This window comes from Pleurodeles waltl, chromosome 4_1, assembly GCF_031143425.1.
Source record: "Pleurodeles waltl isolate 20211129_DDA chromosome 4_1, aPleWal1.hap1.20221129, whole genome shotgun sequence".
NCBI lineage: Eukaryota > Metazoa > Chordata > Amphibia > Caudata > Salamandridae > Pleurodeles > Pleurodeles waltl.
The window spans coordinates 1007575245-1007597096 of NC_090442.1; the positions used below are offsets into that span (position 1 = coordinate 1007575245).

The 21852-nt window shown below is 41.7% G+C and overlaps 1 protein-coding gene across 2 annotated transcripts in view; it reads left to right on the forward strand.

The window, feature by feature from the left end:
• Positions 1-21852, forward strand: part of CPED1 (cadherin like and PC-esterase domain containing 1) — a 297241-nt gene that overhangs the window by 271584 nt on the left and 3805 nt on the right. The gene's annotated exons all lie outside the window — the stretch shown is intronic.

A 21852-nucleotide genomic window follows, 5' to 3' on the forward strand; every position in this document is an offset into this window, starting at 1 on the left:
CTGGGATCTATACGACCCACCTGTATCGGACAACAGCCCAGAGTGTTATCCAACAAAACCTTCGCTCCCTGAGGACAGTACGTCCTACACAGGTACTGGCCAGAGCAGCAACATTCCACAACGTAACAATGCACTCGGAACCAGTGGAGGATGACTTCCTGTTTAACAGTCTGGCATCCACGCATGCATCGTACCAAAGTTTACCTATGTTACTGGGCATGCTTAAACATGCACAACAGGTCTTCCAAGAACCTGTAAAAAGGAGAGCCATCACGCCAAGGGTTGAAAAGAAATATAAACCGCCCCATCGGACTCAGTGTTTATTACTCAACAGCTCCCTCCGTACTGTGGTTGTGGGGGCTGCAAGGAAAAGGGCAAATTCACAATCATCAGGGGATGCGCCACCCCCTGATAAGGAAAGTCGAAAATTCGATGCATCAGGGAAAAGAGTGGCATCGTAAGCAGCCAATCAGTGGCGAATTGCCAACTCACAAGCTCTACTTGCCCGCTACGACAGGGCGCATTGGGACGAGATGCAAGACATCATCCAGTACTTGCCTAAAGAACACCAAAAACGTGCCCAACAAGTGGTTGAAGAAGGACTGGCCATATCAAACAACCAAATCTGGTCTGCCCTGGACTCTGCTGATACAGCAGCACGGACTGTCAATACAGCAGTAACAATTAGAAGGCATGCATGGCTGCAAAGTTCTGGGTTTAAACCAGAGATAGAACAGGCGGTATTGAATATGCCGTTTAATCAACATCAGCTATTCGGGCCGGAAGTGGATACCGCAATAGAGAAAATGAAAAAAGACACGGACACGGCCAAAGCCATGGGCGCGCTCTGCTCCTCACAATACAGAGGGACATTTAGGAAACCACAATTTAGGGGAGGGTTTAGACAACAACCATCAGAACCATCCACCTCCCAAACAAAACCCACCTACCAGTCTCAGTACCAGAGAGGGGGGTTTCGTGGTTCCTACAGAGGACAGTTCCCAAGAGGAAGAGGGAAATTCCAGCCTGTCAAGACAAGCCCTAGCAAGCAGTGACTTCAATGTCACACTTCCCCAACACATATCACTGGTGAGGGGGATATTACCTAAATACTACCACAATTGGACACACATTACCACAGACACGTGGGTCCTATCAATTATCCTACATGGTTACTGCATAGAGTTTACAACATTCCTTCCAGATGTTCCCCCAAGACCGCACAAAATGTCTCTACAACACTTAGACCTATTACAAATAGAGGTCCAAGCACTGCTAGCAAAAGAAGCAATAGAGCTAGTACCCTATCACCAAAAAGGAACAGGCGTTTACTCCCTGTATTTCCTTATGCCGAAAAAAGACAAAACGTTAAGGCCTATATTAGGTCTCAGAACACTGAATCTCTTCATCAAATCAGATAATTTCCACATGTTAACACTTCAGGACGTAGTTCCCTTACTAAAACAAGGGGAATACATGGCAACACTGGATCTCAAGGATGCTTATTTTTACATACCCTTCCATCCATCTCACAGGAAAAACCTCAGGTTTGTAATACAAAGCAAACATTACCAATTCAAGGTGTTCCCATTCGGAATAACAACAACCCCCAGGGTATTTACAAAATGCCTAGCTGTAGTAGCAGCTCATATAAGGAGACATCAAATGCACGTATTCCCATATCTGGACGATTGGCTAATAAAAGCCAACACTCAACGACAATGTCACGTTCACACGCAATACGTAATAGATACTCTCCACAAACTAGGGTTTTCTATAAATTACCAAAAATCACATTTACAACCATCCCAAATACAACAATACTTGGGAGCAACACTCAACACACAAAGAGCAATTGCCACACCAAGTCCACAAAGAGTTCAGTTGTTTCAAAATATAACATCAAGCATGCAACCAAACCAACACTACATGGTCAGGTTTGTGATGAAACTACTAGGCATGATGTCCTCATGCATAGCTATTGTCCCAAATGCAAGGCTACACATGGGGCCCTTACAACAGTGCCTAGCAAAACAATGGACGCAGGGTCAACTCCAAGATCTAGTGTTGATAGACCTCCAAACACACTCTTCGCTTCAATGGTGGAACCCTGTAAATTTAAACAAAGGGCGGCCTTTTCGAGACCCAGTGCCTCACGCCATTATCACAACAGACGCTTCCATGATTGGGTGGGGAGCAAACTTCAACAATCACAGCATACAAGGTCAATGGGACGGTCAGCAAAAACTACTTCACATAAATCACTTAGAACTGTTAGCAGTCTTTTTAGCACTAAAAGCCTTTCAACCCCTTCTAGCCCACAAACACATTCTTGTCAAAACAGACAATATGACAACAATGTATTATCTAAACAAACGGGGGGGGACACTCGTCACAGCTGTGTCTCTTAGCACAAAAAATTTGGCATTGGGCAATTCACAACAACATTCGCCTCATACCACAATATATACCAGGCATTCAAAATCAGTTAGCTGACAATCTCAGTCGAGATCACCAGCAAACTCACAAGTGGGAAATACATCCCAAGATTCTACAAGATCACTTCCACCACTGGGGGACACCAAGCATAGATCTGTTTGCAACAAAAGAAAATGCAAAATGCCAAAACTTTGCGTCCAGATACCCACACCCTCAGTCCAAGGGCAATGCTCTATGGATCAGCTGGTCAGGGATATTTGCTTACGCTTTTCCCCCTCTCCCGCTCATTCCTTACCTAGTCAACAAACTGAGTCAAAACAAACTCAAACTAATACTTATCGCACCAATGTGGGCTCGCCAACCCTGGTACACCACACTGTTGGACCTATCTGTGGTACCCCACATCAAACTACTAAACAGACCAGATCTGTTAACACAACACAACCAACAGATCAGACACCTGAATCCAGCATCGCTCCACCTAGCAATCTGGCTCCTGAAGTCTTAGAACTTGGATATCTAAACCTTTCCAAAGAGTGTATGAGGTCATTAAACAAGCAAGAAAACCCACAACAAGACATTGTTACGCTAATAAATGGAAAAGGTTTGTTTGCTACTGCCAGGCTAATCAAATTATGCCATTAGATGCCTCCACACAAAACATTGTAAGTTATTTACCACACTTACAAAATTCCAATCTAGCCTTCTCTTCCATTAAAATACATCTCACTGCAATATCTGCTTATCTACAGATTAAACATACAAAATCGCTTTTTAGAATCCCAGTTATTAAAGCCTTTATGGAAGGACTAAAAAGAATCATACCCCCAAGGACACCACCAGTACCTTCATGGAATCTTAATATTGTATTAACACGACTCATGGGCCCATCATTTGAACTCATGCATTCTTGTCAAATCCAATTTCTGACTTGGAAAGTAGCTTTTCTAATAGCCATCACTTCACTTAGAAGAGTTAGTGAAATACAGGCGTTTACTATTCAAGAACCCTTTATACAAATACATAAACATAAAGTGGTTCTCCGTACAAATCCACAATTTTTACCAAAAGTCATATCACTGTTCCATCTAAACCAAACTGTGGAACTCCCAGTCTTCTTTCCACAACCAGACTCAGTAGCTGAAAGGGCATTGCATACATTAGACATAAAAAGAGGGCTAATGTATTGTGACAGAACGAAACAATTTCGTAAAACAAAAGAATTGTTTGTAGCTTTCCAAAAACCTCATGCAGGTAACCCTATATCCAAACAGGGCATTGCCAGATGGATAGTTAAATGCATTCAAACCTGTTACCTTAAAGCTAAAAGAGAATTACCCATTACACCAAGGGCACACTCCACTAGAAAGAAAGGCGCCACAATGGCTTTTCTTGGTAATATACCAATGACAGAGATTTGTAAGGCAGCCACCTGGTCTACGCCCCATACATTTACTAAGCATTACTGTGTAGATGTGTTAGCAACACAACAAGCCACAGTAGGACAGGCTGTATTAAGAACATTATTTCAAACAACTTCAACTCCTACAGGCTGACCTCCGCTTTTGGGGAGATTACTGCTTTGTAGTCTATGCACAGCATGTGTATCTGCCGCTACACATGCCATTGAATGGAAAATGTCACCTACCCAGTGTACATCTGTTTGTGGCATGATATGCTGCAGATTCACATGCGCCCTCCCACCTCCCCGGGAGCCTGTAGCCGTTTTAGTTGCATGTAAATTGTAAATATGTAAATAAATATTCTTTTACTACACACTATGTCCATACATTTCTACTCCATTGCATGGGCACCTCTAGTATCCTTACTTTACCAGCTCCTACCTCACCCTTTGCGGGGAAAACAATCTAAGATGGAGTTGACGCCCATGCGCAATGGAGCCGAAAGGGAGGAGTCACTTGGTCCCGTGACTCGAAAAGGCTCCTTCGAAGAAAAACAACTTGTAACACTCCGAGCCCAACACTCGATGGCAGGAACAGTGCACAGCATGTGAATCTGCAGCGTATCATGCCACGAACAGATGTACACTGGGTAAGTGACATTTTCCATATATATATGTATGTATATATATATATATATATATATATAAATATATATATATATATATATAATATATAAAAACATCAACAGAAACATATATTACATTTAAATGAACAATAATATAAAACAAAAATAAAATGTAAATAAATATTTTTTATAAATAATATAAACTAATGGAAAAGATAAAAATAACAACAAAAATAAACAGCACTAGCAAAAGTGTTGAACTTCAAATTGACTATTCTAGCTCCAATTTGAGCAACAGTAGAAAAAGTGCTGGATTTTGGAGCGTTAGCTTTACTATTCCCACTCCAATGTAAGCAACAGTATGGAAAGTGTTGAACTTTGTGGGGGGTAGATTTACTATACTCATTCCAACATAATCAACAGTTGGGAAAGTGTTAGACTTTACAGGGGTTAGATTTACTATTTGCACTCCAATCTAAGCAACAGTAGTGAAATTGTTGGACTTTGGAGAGGTTGGATGTACTATTCTTACTCCCACATGAGCAAAATCAGGGAAAATGATGGACTTTGAAGGGGTTGGATTTACTATTCCTACTCCACCGTTAGTAAATTAGGGGAAGTGTTGGACTTTGGCTGGCTTAGAGGTATCATTCCCACTCCATTCTAAACAACAATGGGGAAAGAATTCAAATTTGGAGGGGCTAGATTTACCATTTCCAATCCAACCTAAACAACAATAGGGAAAGTGTTGGACTGTGGAAGAGTTCAACTTAATATTCCCACTTGAATGTAAGCAAACACAGGGACATTTGTGGGCGTAGGAAGGATTAAATATAACATTCCAACTCCTAATCATTATTAAACAAACATTTAACTAACTAATAATACAAAATTATCAAAACATTTTAAAAAAATGCAAAATATTTATATTATATGTAATTTAAAAAAGGCAGGGAAATGTTGGACTTTGGAGGTGTTAGAATTACTATTCCCAATCCAACCTAAATAACAGTAGGGAAAGTGTTGGACTTTGGAGGGGTTAAACCTACTATTCCCACTTAAACATAAGCAAAAGTAAGGACATTGTTGGGCTTCGGAAGGAAGGGTCAGATCATTACTAAGCAAACATTTAAACTAGCTAACAAAATTAAAATGGTTACAACATACTTAAAAGAAAGCACTTTTGAATTATAAAAACATATATGCAATTAATGTAACTATAAAAAAATATGATGCAAAATTAATTTAAAACAAAATAAATACTTTCCACCCTGCTACACAAAGAAAACTCACTAACTACTCAGAAAAATGTAAATGATAAATTAAACAATAATAATATTAAAATAGTAATCAACTAAAACAAATAGTATTAAAACCAATAAAATGACATCAACTATATTTTACAAAGTTGACTATTAAATACATATCCATAAATTGACAATTCATAAAACAATTTAAGTACAAATTGAAATAATTCCATCCTAGCCCCCTACAAACCCAACAACTCACCACTAAAATGTAAATAAGTAAATACATTATACATGAATAAATTAAACACTAAAAATCACAAAATGCACTTAAAGAATTAAAATAACAATCAGCTTAACAATATACATAATGAATCAACAATTAAATATGTAATTAACATTCTAAATAATTTAAAATGTAAAAACATTATTTTATCATTCCAAGAACTTCCCACCCTAATCCCCTAAAAACCCAACAACCTGCTACTAAGTTATAAATTACTAATTAAATGTCAAAACAATTATACGTTAAAAATCACAAACGACACTAAAAAAATGAAAACAAGCATATTATTAATACTAACACATTGAATTAATACATCTATATGAAATAAATTAAAATATATTAATACAGCTATATTAAAGTGAATGATATTAAAAACAATACTTTAAAAACGATATTATACACATTTAAAATATATTCTTTGCTTCTATATTTTGTTACTCAATATTTTTAGTGACAGTAGTTTTAACACAACATTTAAGTAATACAGTATTGCTATTCGATATCTGAGACATTCACCATTGTTCTTATACACTTACATAATGGAAGAATTTGTATCAGTGTTGTCTACTATATTTGCTAGTTGTTGGTCCCATAAAAAATGAATGCCAATGTTGCTATTAGTATCTCAGCATTTCCGTCTGCGGCCTGTTGCTAACTTGGCAGCCTCAGCAATGCTACGTGGGCTTATGAGAAAACAGTGTTCTTCACAGTGTTGCTCTGGTGTGGCATCACTCTTCTCTATCAATGCTTTGTTGCCTGCTGTTTGTTAGATGTGAATGCTTTGCTTTGTGCCATTCCAACAATGTGTGGTAGTGCCTTATTTATTACTCATAAAAATGACCAACAAACTGCTCAAACATTCAGTACCCAAGAGGCTATCTGAGGACTCGGCAGCTTATGCACTGTCTCATGATGCTAAAGGTTGCGCTCATACGAGTACAACAGAATCTTGATTTGTAACAAAACAATTGTGATACATCACAATAATTATAATAGGCCAGTCCTGATAGAATTTTATCTTGTGATCGGCAGGAGTTCATCTGCAGCAAACAAGGAAGAACCAAGTGCCACCTTGAATTTGAATGGACGAGAAAGCATTCTCTAGTTCATTCCATTTCAGATCGCTAGCCGTCTTTTCCACAATAGACCATTTTAAGTACAATGATATTTCATAGATGCCATTTTGTCCTTTGTTCCATGGCAGAGTCCTCTTCTAAGGAGAGCCATCTGTACGACACAGTGGGTAGCTGATGGAAATTAACTATATGCATCGGGGAATTCACTGATCCCAACTTTTTGTTGCTAACTCTTTACGTTGTGACTAATAAGACCACCCTAGTAAAAGTAGTCAGTTAGAAGAGGTAAATAAAAGTAAATTTAGATGAAAAGCGCATAACTGAAATATTTCACAGTACAAATACAATTGCTGCTATGTACATATTTCATATTTACCAAAATTCATAAAACAATAAAAATGTACAAATCTAAGTGTGCTGTGTGTCCAGGGTAGAACTGGAACATAAAATAGGCCTAGACACCATAATAAAGTGTCCTCTGTAGAGAACTAGGGGCTGTATTACAGAGAGTGCCTGGGGCGCAACATGTAGTGTGCCCACTTTGTGTGCCCCCAGGGCAATTTGGTATCACAGGAGGGACCACAGATGCCTGTGAGGCCCCTTCTGTAATACAGATATCGCTGGTGCACATGTAGCCCCAGTGCTATCATTAGAGGGTGTCCCTTCACTTGCATGGGGGGCGTGGCCCCATGCAATTGAGGTAATGACCTTTTCCCCTACATCCAGTCACTAACTGCACCTGCCTGCAATGGGATCTCTCCCCCTTTCTTTAAAATGCAGAAGTGTTGCTGCCTGCACAGAAATCCATAGAGCGGATTTGAAGTAGCTGCTCCGTATTACACATGAATGCGCTGTCGCCAGGGCAGCATAAGTTCATGGCTGCCCTGGATGCAGCTCATTCTCTGTAATATGGCACACTTTCCCTGTTTGCGCAGGCACACATATTTAAAGGTGAGACGTGGCACAAACAGGGAAAGTGCATGTATATATACAGCTCTAGCTAGCTAAAAAAAAGTTGCTCACATTTGCAAATCAGGCTACTTTTGAACTTGTAAAGACACGCTGTATGTGTATTGTGTAAGGTATGGGAATATGCATGCATTTGTTTTTGTTACAGTTAATGTTTATAGTAATATCAGGGAAATCAGCAGTAAAACCCAGTCCACCGATCAATAAAACAGGCCCACAAACTGCTAAATAAAAAACACTGGCCCACACACTAATCTGTCAGACCAGCCCATTGGTCACCGCCTGATTCCCCTAAGGCTAGTACAACCCTGTGTGTGCCCAAGGCTAACACCATCTTCAAGCCATTTAGCAAAGGATATTCCAAGCACCAGGTAAGTACCTTTAAAGAGCACCCCCAACACCGATATCACTTGTTCACATTAAAAAAAATCAGAGTGGGATGGCACTTCTCAAAGTTCATACTTTTAACAAGATAGATTAAAGTGTTTTTTCAAACATGAAACTAAAAAGGAGTAAATGTAAGAAAGTGCACATTGGGTTCCAGTGGTGGTTCATCACCGTAGACTTTTACATTTGTCTCCCACCCTAGAAAGGTTCAGTGCTAAAGGAGTTGATAAAACCGCTTTCAGTAATGAGTGGGCGGGGCATGCATTGCTTGGAACTGTCGAGTATTTTTCCAGGCCTGTTTCAGGCTTGAAAGGCTGTTCTGATTTTACGCTCGATTTGCTTGTTTCTATTCAGATGCGCTCTTAAGCTTTCATGCTAGTTAACTTCTCTCGTACGAGTTTAATATTTGATTTTCTGCTGCTATGTGGCGTTAGAAACAGTTGGAACTTGTCTTAGTTCACTTCTAGTACTATCACTTCAGGATTAGACGTGTTTGATATCAAACTGGGGAGCCAGGTTCGAGTCCTGACCTCAGCTCAACATTCAGCGACTCGGGCAAATCATAAAAAAATATGTAATGTAATCTGGTGATCACGAAAAGGGCTCTAATCCCTTGGGCTAAATTTCCATTTTAAAAAACTGAAAGAAGGCGCTAGACACACACGCCTAGGTCCCAACTCACAGGCAGGGCAAGGTGATAACATTAAAAGCTGGTTAATAAAATGCCACGATGCAGTATTTCCATAGCTCATACAACCTTAAAATGTATTGGTCTTGCCGGTTATATTCCAAGTCATGATTTTACCATTGCCCACTAAATTATACAAAAACCTTAAAACAGTGCTGCTTGCTTGAGAGTTCAATGTACACGTCTAAATCTTCATAATCCAGTTGTGTTTGCCATGATATGTGCAACATTAGCCGTTGATTTGGCTGCTACTCTTGCCAGCTAATTAATGTATATATTAACTAGTAGAGGTCTTAAAAGGCTTCATTTGAGGATACCAAGCAAGGAGTTAAAGAAACTTGCTTAATATTCCGATTTATAATATTGCATAGTTCTTTTCCTTCCACACCAATTGAAGGGTGTAATTTGTTAAAAAAATAAATAGGTATTGAAGATTCCCTTAAGGTCACCATTAATATATTTGCTGCACTTACCGCAGCGAAGGCATCTTGTTTCTTCAGTTACCTTTCTTCAAAATAACCATGGTTTAGTCAAAGGAGACATTTTATTTAGAATCAATTATTGTGGTTCATCACCGAGGAGCTTATTTTTATTTGTGTAAATTATTGCTGAATTCAATAATATCTAATTATAGTGGACTAAGGGCCAGATTTATACTCTGCACTAAATTTGCGTAATTTTTTTTAATGCAAATTCAGTGCAAACATAACTCCATATTTCTACTTTGGTGCTAAACCCGTCTAGCACAAACGTTTTGGAGTTAGAGTCATTTTTTGCTTGCGGGAAACTACCTTGCGTCAATGAGATGAAAGGTAGGTGTTCCCTTGCAAAAAATGACGATATGGCCTTAGCATCGTATTTATCCCCCGTGCTAAAATCACACACGGGTGAAGGGGGCCTTAAATAATGGTGCTAAGCTTGGTTAGCGCCATTATTTAACGCCTAGGTTAGGGTAGGCATTAGGATACCTGTGGGCCTATTTCCATGGTCAGAGACCATGGAATGGGCCGACAGGTGCCCTTCCCTAGCCCCAGGGACACCCCCACCCACACCAGAGGGACACCAGCAGATGGGGGGACCCCATCCCAGGTAAGTAAGGTAAGTACAAGTAAGTAATTTCAATTGTTTTTTAAAGTGCCTTGGGGGGGCCTAACTTGGGCCCCCCTACATGGCACTGGGCCCATTGGCAATGTCCAGGGGACACATGTCCCCTGGGGATGGCCAGTGGGGTGGTGGGCATGACACCTGTCTTTGCTAAGACAGGAGTCATGTCCATGGGGGCTGTATGTAAAAAAAAGATGCTAGTCTGGATAGAGGTATTTTTATGCCTCTAACCAGACTAGCGTCATCCTTTGACGCACAACCTCCTGCCCCCCTGTGCCTTTCCCACCCAGCTAGCATTCTTTTTTATGACGCTAGCCAGGCCTTACTAACGGCTACCGTCATTCCATAATTATAACGCCTGGCCGGCATCTTGGAATGGCGCTAGCCGGCGGTAAACTTTTTCACGCAAAACACCTTTTTCTGTGAAAAAGTATAAATCTGGGCCCACATCTTTACACTAACGTACATACACAAAGAGTTCACCTGTGTCCATAGTAATGTCATCCTTGTGGTAAGGTAATATGTCATGTCAATTGTGACATAATTCATGTCATTTTTAAAGTTATCTGTTATATCGAGGTTGAGGTCATTACCACTGCATTTGGTGTGTGAGTTATGGTTTGCATAGTAGGTGTGCTAGCTACAGACCCGTAACTGGGAATTTCAGGTTTTACCAGTTTTTTTTCAGAAAAGAGAAATAGCGAGAGAGAAAGAAAGAAAGAACAAAAGAAAGAAAGAAAGAGTGAAAGAAAGAAAGAGAACAAGAGAGTGAGTGTAGGAGTGAGTATTTAGAATAGGAGTATAGAGACACTAATGCAGTCAGGGATTGAAGAACAGTGACTTCTTGTAGTGAATGTTATTAAAGACAACGTCGATGATCAATATATGATTGCAATCACAGAACTGATTGCTAACATCAGAAGGCACGAGAGTGGAAGAGTGACAGCGACCATACCCAAGTCACATGCCATTAGGGTTACCTGTAATCTCAAACATGTTTTTGCATAAATAGTAAAAGCGAGATGATGGGTACATCCTGCCTACGATGCGCAATCGTTGTCTCCACAAGAGCACTTTCTTGGACTACATTTTTATGCGGTTGGGCAGAACCACCATTATGGTAGTGCATAATGGGTGTCAGAGAAGACTGCCACTATTTAGAAGTGGGAAAATGCAGTACAACATGTTGTGTATGCATTCGGCAGGCCTGCTACCCAACTTCCAAGTACAGAACATATGCTTCTGCCATTGGATGCATGTCACTATATTGTGGTTGACAATATCAAGCGAACCAAATATTACATCTACTACATTGTCAAAGTAAGTATATATTTACTATTCTTAACCCCACATCCACTTATCAAGACTTACCTTGCGGTGTAGTGGATGCAATCATTTTGTCATGTGATATATTGCATGCTCTATAGTGAGGATATACCCCTCCAGCTTACTCAAGACTCTCACCTTGACTAGGCCTTTATAGAACTTTCCTGGGTATCTTCCTACATATGAAGCCGTGACCGACCTGTTTTCTCCAGGCGAGGGCTAAGTCTGTGTTTTCATAATGTTACACCTGATGAACAGACAACCTGCTTGTTCTCACTTTTTTTTTCTCCATATTTTGTGGATCCGCCCACCTTGCTGTTTTCAAGTACCGACTAGCTTTCTTCAGGCGAGGTGTAGCACGGTGATCCATCACCACTGTCAGAAGCCTGGGTACTGGCACAAGTGATGCAGAGCCACACATGGAGGGTTCTCTCTCTGAGGGTGCAGATGTCCAGCACCATGCTAGGCTTGCTGGCTAGCTGATTCAGAGCTTGAAGAACATCCTGAGTGGTGTATGAGCGTACCCTTTGTGTCTGTGGGCTCACATCCTAATTACCTCGAGGATCAGAACCCACTCGCCCTTTTTAGGATCGGAACCCTATCTAGCCCTCTCCATTATCAAAATCTGTCCTTTCTACTTGTGTTCCCATTCACTCTGTGTTGCTAGCACCTTTGTGTCACGAAATCGCCAACATTAATAGACTGTGAAAAACAAACTGGGAGACTAAGCTTTATTTCCTGAGGGAATACATTCTGAAGCCAACACTGACAACCTTGATACTCAAAGAGGAATATCTTGTTGGACTGTCTTCAGGTTGCAAGCTTGTAGTGATTTTCCTCATAATTTTATTATTGATCATGATCAGGTAGTGAACAGTGTTATGTAAGTGCTGTAAGATATTAACGGGCAGATTCGGTGATCTGTTCCCCTCCCATGGGAAAGCATTTTAATTGTAGGTCTTTGTTTCTTCTGAGAAAGGATAATTTCAACAACACAGTCCGGGTAATGATCACAAACAGGATATTCTTCATTGCAGTATTGCTAATTGTTACTTTGCAGTTGTTTTTGATAGTTTGTGTTTCGTAAACTTTAATATTCCCACTGCTAGTTTTCCTTTTTAATATGTAAACACATTTAATTTGTTACAAAATTATTTTCTTTTGAACTAATAGTCAATATTCTAACTGGACTTTTCCATCGTCAAAAAGATTGTAGCAAATGTATCACACAGTATCAATGTTCACAACTCCTCCTTCGAGAAAAGCCTCGATGTATTGCCTAACCTATCCCCGAGAATCACAGGTGCTTTGGATGCCAACTTTGCCTCTGAGGCCAAGCAATCGATACGTGGTTAGTATAGATTACCTGCATGTTCATATTTGATACTGCTTGGTAAGCTTGTTGGAAGATCTGTCAGTACAGCCCTCAGACCTTCATGAGCACACACTTGCTTAGCAAATACGCCTGAGGAAGTGATGTATCACAGGCATGACAGACTGTACAAGTTTTAGCTTGGAGTCCCAGTAGGCAGCCACCACAATCGAGTTTAAACAAAAAGCATGTGCCTCTAAGCCAAACTCAACCACAATCAGCTGCCACCACCAGCTGAATCAAGGCCTGTGCATGGAGACATGTCAGCCATCTTGAAAGGAAGTTCACATTCTATGAAACCTCATCTCCAGCAGAGTCAGTTATTCTGCTAGCGAGAAACATTCAATTCACTGTGAACCACCTCTCCCTGTACATGTAACGGAAGCAGGGCCAGCTTTAGCATTGGTGGTGCCCAGTTCAACAAATTTTGTTGGCACCCCCACAACCTCCTTTTCCATGGATTTCTTCACGCCCACTATGCAAGGTAGCCCCTTATCTCTCCATAGCCGCTCTCTCACACACTTATGTAATTTACTTTATAGTGCTACAGACCACAGACATATTATACAGAGCTAATGAATGGCACACCTGTGGGAATTCACTACCCGTATCCTCATTCTCTTTGCATTAAAAATTGTAAAATTGTAAAGAGGGTAGCCTGGGAAAGTTCTTCACTCACTAAGTGAATCCAGCAAACAGGATAAGTACGTGTGTAGACACATTAAACTGCAGCGGAAGTCAATGGCCAGTGCATGCATCCACACCAGCTATCTCATCCAAAGGCATGCTCTAAAAAAGTGTACAGTCATACAGTCAGACTTGTTCTCATGCACTAGTGCAGTCTTTAAAACAGCCAGTCATGTGCTATAAATTAAGGGTGGGTGTAACCTTTATAATTCAGTGCAGCATAATCACACAGAATTACCTGAGAATTACACTTAATTATGCAAGAAGTATAAAAATGCCTCCTCAGGGCCAAAATGCGCTAAGAAATAGTGCTAAATGCAACAGAACAGAAATAATGGGCCAAAGATGCTGCGTGCACTTTCTAAATGTGCTTTTGGTGTAGGATTTTGCCCAATTTACTCCTAGCATTTAGAGCTATTTGCTTAGAGTAAAATGCACTCTCACATCCAAAATAGACAAGAGGAGGATGTATTTTGCACTAGGAAATAGCGCTGACTGCAGCAGTACATACTGGCCCAGATTACAACAATCTGGCTCATCAGTACTGATGTGCCAGATTTCTTGCCTCCCCCGCCCACCATCACCTAATGACTCTGTGGGTGCGCTGTATTTACAATACACGTCAACATTTTTTACGCTATTGTGCTTTGCTGCACTAGCATCAAAAATGTTGACGCTAGTGAAGCAAAGTGCAAGAAGGTCCATTGATTTCAATGGGTGTGTCTTTTTAAGCAATGAAATCTTGTAGATTTCATTGAGCCATGTTTATGGGCCCCCCAATGCCAGAACACCTCCCTTGCATACATTATGCCTTGCACAGGTATAATGTGGTGCAAGTGGTCGCAAAGTGGCACAATGCATGCCTTGTGCCACTTCGTAAATATGGAGCTGCGATTTTTGCCTTGCTATGCCACATTTGTGCAAAAAAATTATGCTAATGTAGTGCAACGAGGCTCTAGGGCCTTGTAAATCTGGCCCTAAATGCGCTCATAATTACATGAGCGAGGTAATTGCATAACTATTGGTAATTCTGCATCAAAGAGTAATGTTGAATTACTGAAATTGCTCCGATTATTCCAGCATGATTGAAATTTCGCCCAGGATTAGTATATATATCATCACCATCAGTAACAATGCATTGCATGAAAACTTCAAAAAGAGCATCTAAGCACTGTAGATTAAAGTAGGCAGTAAAAGCCAATCAGTAGAGAGTCGTTTTAACGGCTTTCGTAAACACCATCAACTAATGTTGAGCTTTCTAACCCTCTGAACAAATGTACAGGTTCACACTGATTTATAGATACACAGTGCACTCACAGAAATGGTCTCTACAAATAGACGCATGTCTCACAAACATATACAAACACTGATTTACATAAACAAAGTCACACACTTACACAACCAACGATGGAACACATGAACATGCGGGCACTTTGTAACACACTCAACCACACACTATTAAACGTGCATAATTCACAGATAAAGATGTAGGCACGTGTAAGGGATTTCCTTCTTGTGTAAATACTCAGACACATTTGTAACAACACAAATAATTCCAAGAGCCACACAAGGTCACTTTGCCACCAGGGTGCCACAGATGGGATTTGTTTTTTTAACCGCACGTATCTTCCACTCAGTGAACCAGAATTCTGGAAGATGTCAGCTTTTGCACTGCAAATACATGCAGACACCGCAAGACCATATTGCTGCCTTGCAGGTAACCAGGGCGGTTTTCACATGTGTTAGGGTAGCATTAAATAAGAAGGTACAAATTACAGTCAACCTACCCATTTCCTCAATGCCTATCAATGCACCATTGTTGACATTCCACTAGACCAGTATGCGGAGCAAGTCGGGACACCTGTTTCTTCAGCTGGTACCATGCTCAGTACTGTACCCTGTAAGCCGAAGGCCCCAAAAAGTAAAACTACGCATTGCACGTAGTGCTCCTGTTAGCACGTCTGACCTAAATAAGTAAACTTACAAGGGGACGCAGATAGGTAGATGAACCTTTTGACTCGCAATTAAGATGTTTTTACCATAGCTCCAGTACATACAAAATCAATAATAACCAATACACAATCTCAATAACATTAACATTCAATAGAGTCAGTAATTGTCACGCATCACGACCTTCCAGTCATGAATAACCACACCTTTTAGTAAAAGTTAGAATATTTATTTTCCTATATTAACAATGCTAAGGTCATGTAGATCAATCTGAAAATTAGATGAAACACATACAGAAACAATACTGGCTGTCCAAAGTGGCGGAAGAAACGTAATCTAATCAAAGCTTAAACTACAACACATTCTAAGGTTACGGAGCAAATTAATAGCAAAGTCAACTGTGTCAAAGTGATTACATACATTTGAATTCAGAAAAGAAATTCATCCAGCATTATTCCCTATTAGCGCAATTTCATTAGTGAAGATCCTTAACTAACATCAGATTAGCATCAGCATGTTGGGGTTCATGCAAAACAATCTAGAAACACAAATTTGGAAAAACATCTAACTATGGCTCTATCAAAACAGTGCAGTTGGTATCTAAAAAGGAAAAGCCAACAGACATTACATTTATCAGTCTTATTCATAATACCTATCCTCAGTGTGGATCAGCAAGCAGAGTCAGTCTTCGTCCTCAGGACATCAGTCGATCAGCAAGGCATCAGGATTCAGCATCAAAATTCAGAAAAAGCAAAGACTTTAAGCATTAAAGTTAAGCACGCCTCTTGTCAGGATGCACAATGGGCAAGAATTGGCTATCCCTTTCCTATGCAGTTCTGTTAAATTTAAACTAGTAAAACTACTTCCCAAATCCCCATTGGTCAATTAATCGCATGTTCACACTTTGTCCAATAAAACTAGAACTCCAAATCTATGAATTCTACTATTACTCTGTTCACATTTTGTTGATTGGTTGTCCTGGAATGTCCTCATCATCCAGCTTATCAGGTAACAATATTGTTGCAGCTTCTACTCCAGTCAGTATCTACATTGTTCTCCCCCTGAGAAAGTCAGTCTCACACCCATTACACACAAAATGTTACATTAGCAAGAACAGCATCTTCTAGCAGTTGGTTCTCATGGAAAACGATTCTCAGCTACAAGCACATGTAAACAATGCAAATGGAAAACCACAGTTTAACTCTCTAGTACAGCCATTTCTTAAACACTAAGAAATACAGCTTTGACATGAAGCCTGGCAAGTAGGCCAAGCCCTTCACTAAGGTAAGGCCTACAATTAATAAAACTAGGACATAGTGAATAACCTTTAATTTGACATATTACTACATTAGTCAAAAATATATTCAAAATTTCACAGTATTAGACTACTAATAAGTACTCTTCGTGAACATTTGCTGCCACTCCTCATAATCACATTTTCGAATGCGTGCATTATTTTTGTACTTTATTATTTTCTACACAAACCCCTTATTCAGAATACATGAACACTCATTAATAATTGTTATTAATACACCTGCGCTAGCACTCACCCTGCACGTGAGGGGGCGGTACATTGTGGTGGAGCTGCACACTACCAACACACTTAGGCCTGCAAAGCTACCAAGGGAATATCCAGGGAATTAAGAATTTTCAGAGCAGCACTGTGCCCGGTGCTGAACAGGTCATGATTTACCACTACCAGTGCCTGTTGAGCCTCAGCCACTGTTGGCTCCCTGCTATGCATAGTAGATCAGTGCCTGTGCTGTGCTCTCTGCTCCACTGGTGGCACCCTGCTCACCTGTAGTCCAAAGTCAAGGGGCATGGGATGGAAACTGTATCATACATGCCAACATTTTAGAGTAGGAAAGTTGGAGATTTAAAACAAGCATTGGCAAAGCCAATAGGCCACACTTATACAAGAGCTATTTTGTGGCCTATTGGCTTTGGTAATGTCTTTTTGCCATGTTGTACATCAGTGTTGCTGCTGTTCAGCATGGCTAAAAGTTAGTGGCACAGAGTGGAGTGGGATAGTAGAGTGTTGTAGAGTGTAGTAGGGAGAGTAGAGTGTCACACAGTTGAGCGGAGGAGAGTAGAGTTCAGTGGCACAGACTGTTGTGGAGCTGAGTGATGTGGGGTGGGCTTGAAAAGGGCGGAAGGAGTTGCTGTGGACTCAGATAGTGGGGTGGATTGGAGTAGAGCGGGGTGGACTGGAGTAGAGTAGGATGGATTGAATGGGGTGGGGTGGATTGGAGTTGGGTGGATTGAAATGGGGTGAGGTCGAGTGGGGTGGATTGGAGTGGGGTTATTAGATTGGGTTGGGGAGAGTGGATTGGACTGAAGTGATAGGGTTAGGGTGGGTGAATTAATTGAGATGGGGTGGATTGAATTGGGGTGTTTTTGAGTGGGGTGAATTGGAGTGGGGTAGATTAGACTGGGCTTGCGTGGAGAGGATTGGAGTGGACTGGAGTGGGATGATTGGATTAATTTGAATGTAGTGGGCTGGACTGGAGTGGATTGTGGAGCATATTGGACTGGCAATGAGTGGTTGGATTGGGGTGGGAGGTCAATTGGATTGGGTAGACTGGGGTGGATTGGACTACAGTGGGGTGGGCTGGAACAGAGTGGAGTGAGTGGAGTAGAATAGTATGGACTGAAGTGAAGTGGGGTGGATTAGAGTGGGGTGGATTGGAGCGGGGAGGTTTGGATTGGAGTGGGTTGGATTGGAGTGGGGTGGATTGCACTGAGGTGGTGTGGATTGGAATGGGATGAATTGGACTGGAATGAGGTGAACTGGACTGGAGTGGTTTGGATTGGACTGGAGTGAAATGGATTGGATGGGGTGGGGTGGAGTGGAATTGAGTGGGGTGGACTGGATGGAGTGGGGTGGACTGGATTGGATTGAGGTAGACCTGATTGGGGTGGAAGGATTGTAGTAGGATGGAGTAGGGCGGGGTGGACTGGAGTGAGGTGGGGTAGGGTGGGGTGGATTGGGTTGGATTGGAGTAGAATGGATTTTTTGTAGTGGGGTGGATTGGATTGGAGTGGACTGGTTTGAGTGGAGTGGATTGTGGTGGATTGGGCTGAAGTGGGATGGACTGGGCTGGAATGGGTTGAATTGGATTGGATTGGGGATTGGAGTGGGTTTGGGTTGGAACGGAGTGGGGTGGATTGGATTGGGGTGTGGTGGATTGGATTGATGTGGGGTGGATTGGAGTGGATTGGTGTGGGATGGTTTGGATTGATGTAGGTGGACTGGATTTGTGTGGGTTGGATTAAGGTGTTTTGGAGTGGGTTGGAGTGTGGTGGATTTGGGTGGGTTGGACAGGAGTGGCTGGATTAAGGTGGGTTGTATTGGACTGGAGCGGGGTGGGTTAAGGTGAATTGGATTGGAGTGGGATGGACTGGAGTGGATTGGATTGGACTGGAATGAACTGGGGTGGTGAGGATCAGATTGGGGTGAACTGGGTTAGAGTGGTGTGGATTGGAGTAGAGTGAAGTAGTGTCAAGTGGGCTGGATTGGAGTACAGTGGGGTGAGAAGGATTAAGTGGGTGAATTGCAGTGGGGTGGGGAGGACTGGAGTGGGGTGGGTTAAGGTGAATTGGATTGGAGTGGGATGGGCTGGAGTGGATTGGACTGGAATTAACTGGGGTGGGGTGGATCGGATTGGGGTGGACTGGGGTAGAGTGGTGTGGATTGGAGTAAAGTGAAGTGGTGTGCAGTGGGGTGATGAATTGGAGTACAGTGTGGTGAGAAGGATTGAGTGGGGTGAATAGCATTGGGGTGGGGTGGGGTGGACTCGAGTGGGGTGACAGGAAGGACTTGAGGTGGATTGGATTGAGTGTGTGGATTGGATTGGGGTGTGGTGGTTTGTTGCATTGGATTGGGTGTATTGGGTGGGGTGGAGTGGGGTGGAGTGGGGTGGACTGGACTGGACTGGAGTGTGAAGAATTGATTATAGTGGGGTGGATTAGGTTGGTGTGGAGTGCTGTGGATTGGATTGGATTGGTGTTGAGCGGGGTGGGTTGGATTGGAGTGGGAGGATTAAGGTGGTGTGGATTGGATTGGAGTGGGGTGGATTAAGGTGACATATATTGGATTGGGGTAGATTAAGATGGATTGGATTGGAGTAGGATGGACTGGGGTGAGGTAAGTGGATTGGAGTTGGTGGATTGGGGTGGGGTGGTGTGGATTGGAATGGGGTGGATTGGATTGGAATGAGTTGGATTGGAGTGGGGTGTGTTGGATTGGAATGTGGTGCTTTTGAATGGGATGGATTGGAGTGGAGTGGGTTTGATTGGAGTGGGTTGGATTGTGGTGAATTAAAGTGGGGTAGATTGGATTGGATTGGAGTGTGGTAGATTGAATTGGGGTTGTTTGAATTAGTTTGGATTGTGGTGGATTGTGGTGGATTGGAGTGGGGTGAAATTGGATGGAGTTGGGTGAATTGGGATGGATTGGATTAGGATGACATGGACTGGATTGGAGTGGGCGGTCTGGAGTGGGGCAGACTGGAGTAGGGCAGGTTGTTTTGGACTGGACTGGGGCAGACTGGTGGGGGGCAGATTATTATGGATTTTAGTGGGGCCGATTATTATGGATTTGAGTGGGCAGATTGTTTTGGATTTCAGTGTGTCAGATTGTTGTGGATTGGAGTGGGGCAGATTGTTTTGTACTGGAATGAGGCAGGTTGTTTTAGATTGTAGTAGGGCCAGATTGGAGTGGGGCAGATGTTTTGAATTGAAGTGGGGTGGACTGGTGTGGGGCAGATTTTTATGGATTGAAGTGGGGCAGATTATTATGAATTGGAGTGGGGCAGATTGTTTTGGATTGGAATGGGCCAGATTGTTTTGTATTTGGAGTGAGGCAGATAGTTTTGGATTGGAGTGGGGCACATTGTTTTGGACTGGAGTGGGGCTGAATGTTTTGGATTGGAGTGAGGCAGATTGGAGTGGAGCACAACACTTTGGATTGGAGTGGGCAGATTGTTTTGGATTTGAGTGGGGCAGATTGTTTTAGATTGGATTGGGGCTAATTGTTTTGGTCTGGAATGAAGCAGATTGTTTTGGTTTGTATTGGAACAGAATGGAGCGCGGCAGATTGTTTTGGATTGTAGTGGAGCAGATTGTTTAGGATTGTAGTGGGGCAGATGTTTTGGATTGTAGTGAGGTAGACTGAAGTGGGGCATGTTGTTTTAGATTGGAGTGGGCGGATTGTTTTGGATTGGACTGGGAAAGATTGGAATGAGGCAGATTGTTTTAGACTGGAGTCGGGCAGATTTGTTTGGATTGGAGTGGGGCAGATAAGAGTGAGGCGGATTGGGGTGAGGTGGAGTGGGGTGAATTGGGGTGAGCTGGAGTGGATTGGAGTAGGGCAGATTGTTTTGGGTTGGAGTGGAGCAGATTGGATTGGAGTGGGATGGATTTGGGCTTACTGCACAATTATGTTTTAAAGTATAATTTTTTTAATGATTCATAAAAAACAAACAATGTTGCTTTGCAATATTTAGAACAACTTAGTAGTCATCTTTTGAGAACTGCCCATGAGCAAAAACAAAACAGTGCGAAGTGAGAAAGGAAGACTTGGCAAAAAAAAGTTAACTATAGAAAATACAAATTTTACATTTGGTTTATCCTGCTGGGCACGTTTTATCCAGTCACGCGCGTTCAGTTTGCAGGGCACTAGAAATTAAAAAACAAAACAAAACATGAGTGCAAAGTGAGAAAAGAACACTTGGCAAAACAAAAACAAAGTTAACTATACAAAATACAACTTTTCAGTTTTGTTTGTCCTGGTGGGCATGTTTTTGCCTGTCACACACCTACTGTTTGCAGGGAACTAGAAATTAAATGAAGAAAATAGTACCTCAATCACATCAGGAAGAGAGGACGGGCACTGATTAATTTGAATCAATCAGTGTTTAGTCCCTACTCCACACAGAGGAACAGAAATGAACCCAGGCCTTCAGTGACAAATTGGGAGACTGTGAACAAGATTGCCATACAAGCCAACAAATAGTAAACTACAGGTGGGGCTCCAAGCCATTTTCTAACTACAACAGCATCTCACTAGCAATACGAATGAGCTAGCGCATGCTATCGCAGGCACGACCCTAAAAAATAGTCAGGAGAATGTGTTTTCCCCATTTACCTGCCTGAATTGGGTCTATTGGAATGTATGGTGACAGACAATCAGCATTTCATTTTTGGCAGTTTAATAAGCAAACAAAAACAGAATTCTAAACAATGTTTTTGTATGAGCTTTGTAAAACTGCTAAAAAGAAAATGTTGAGGCC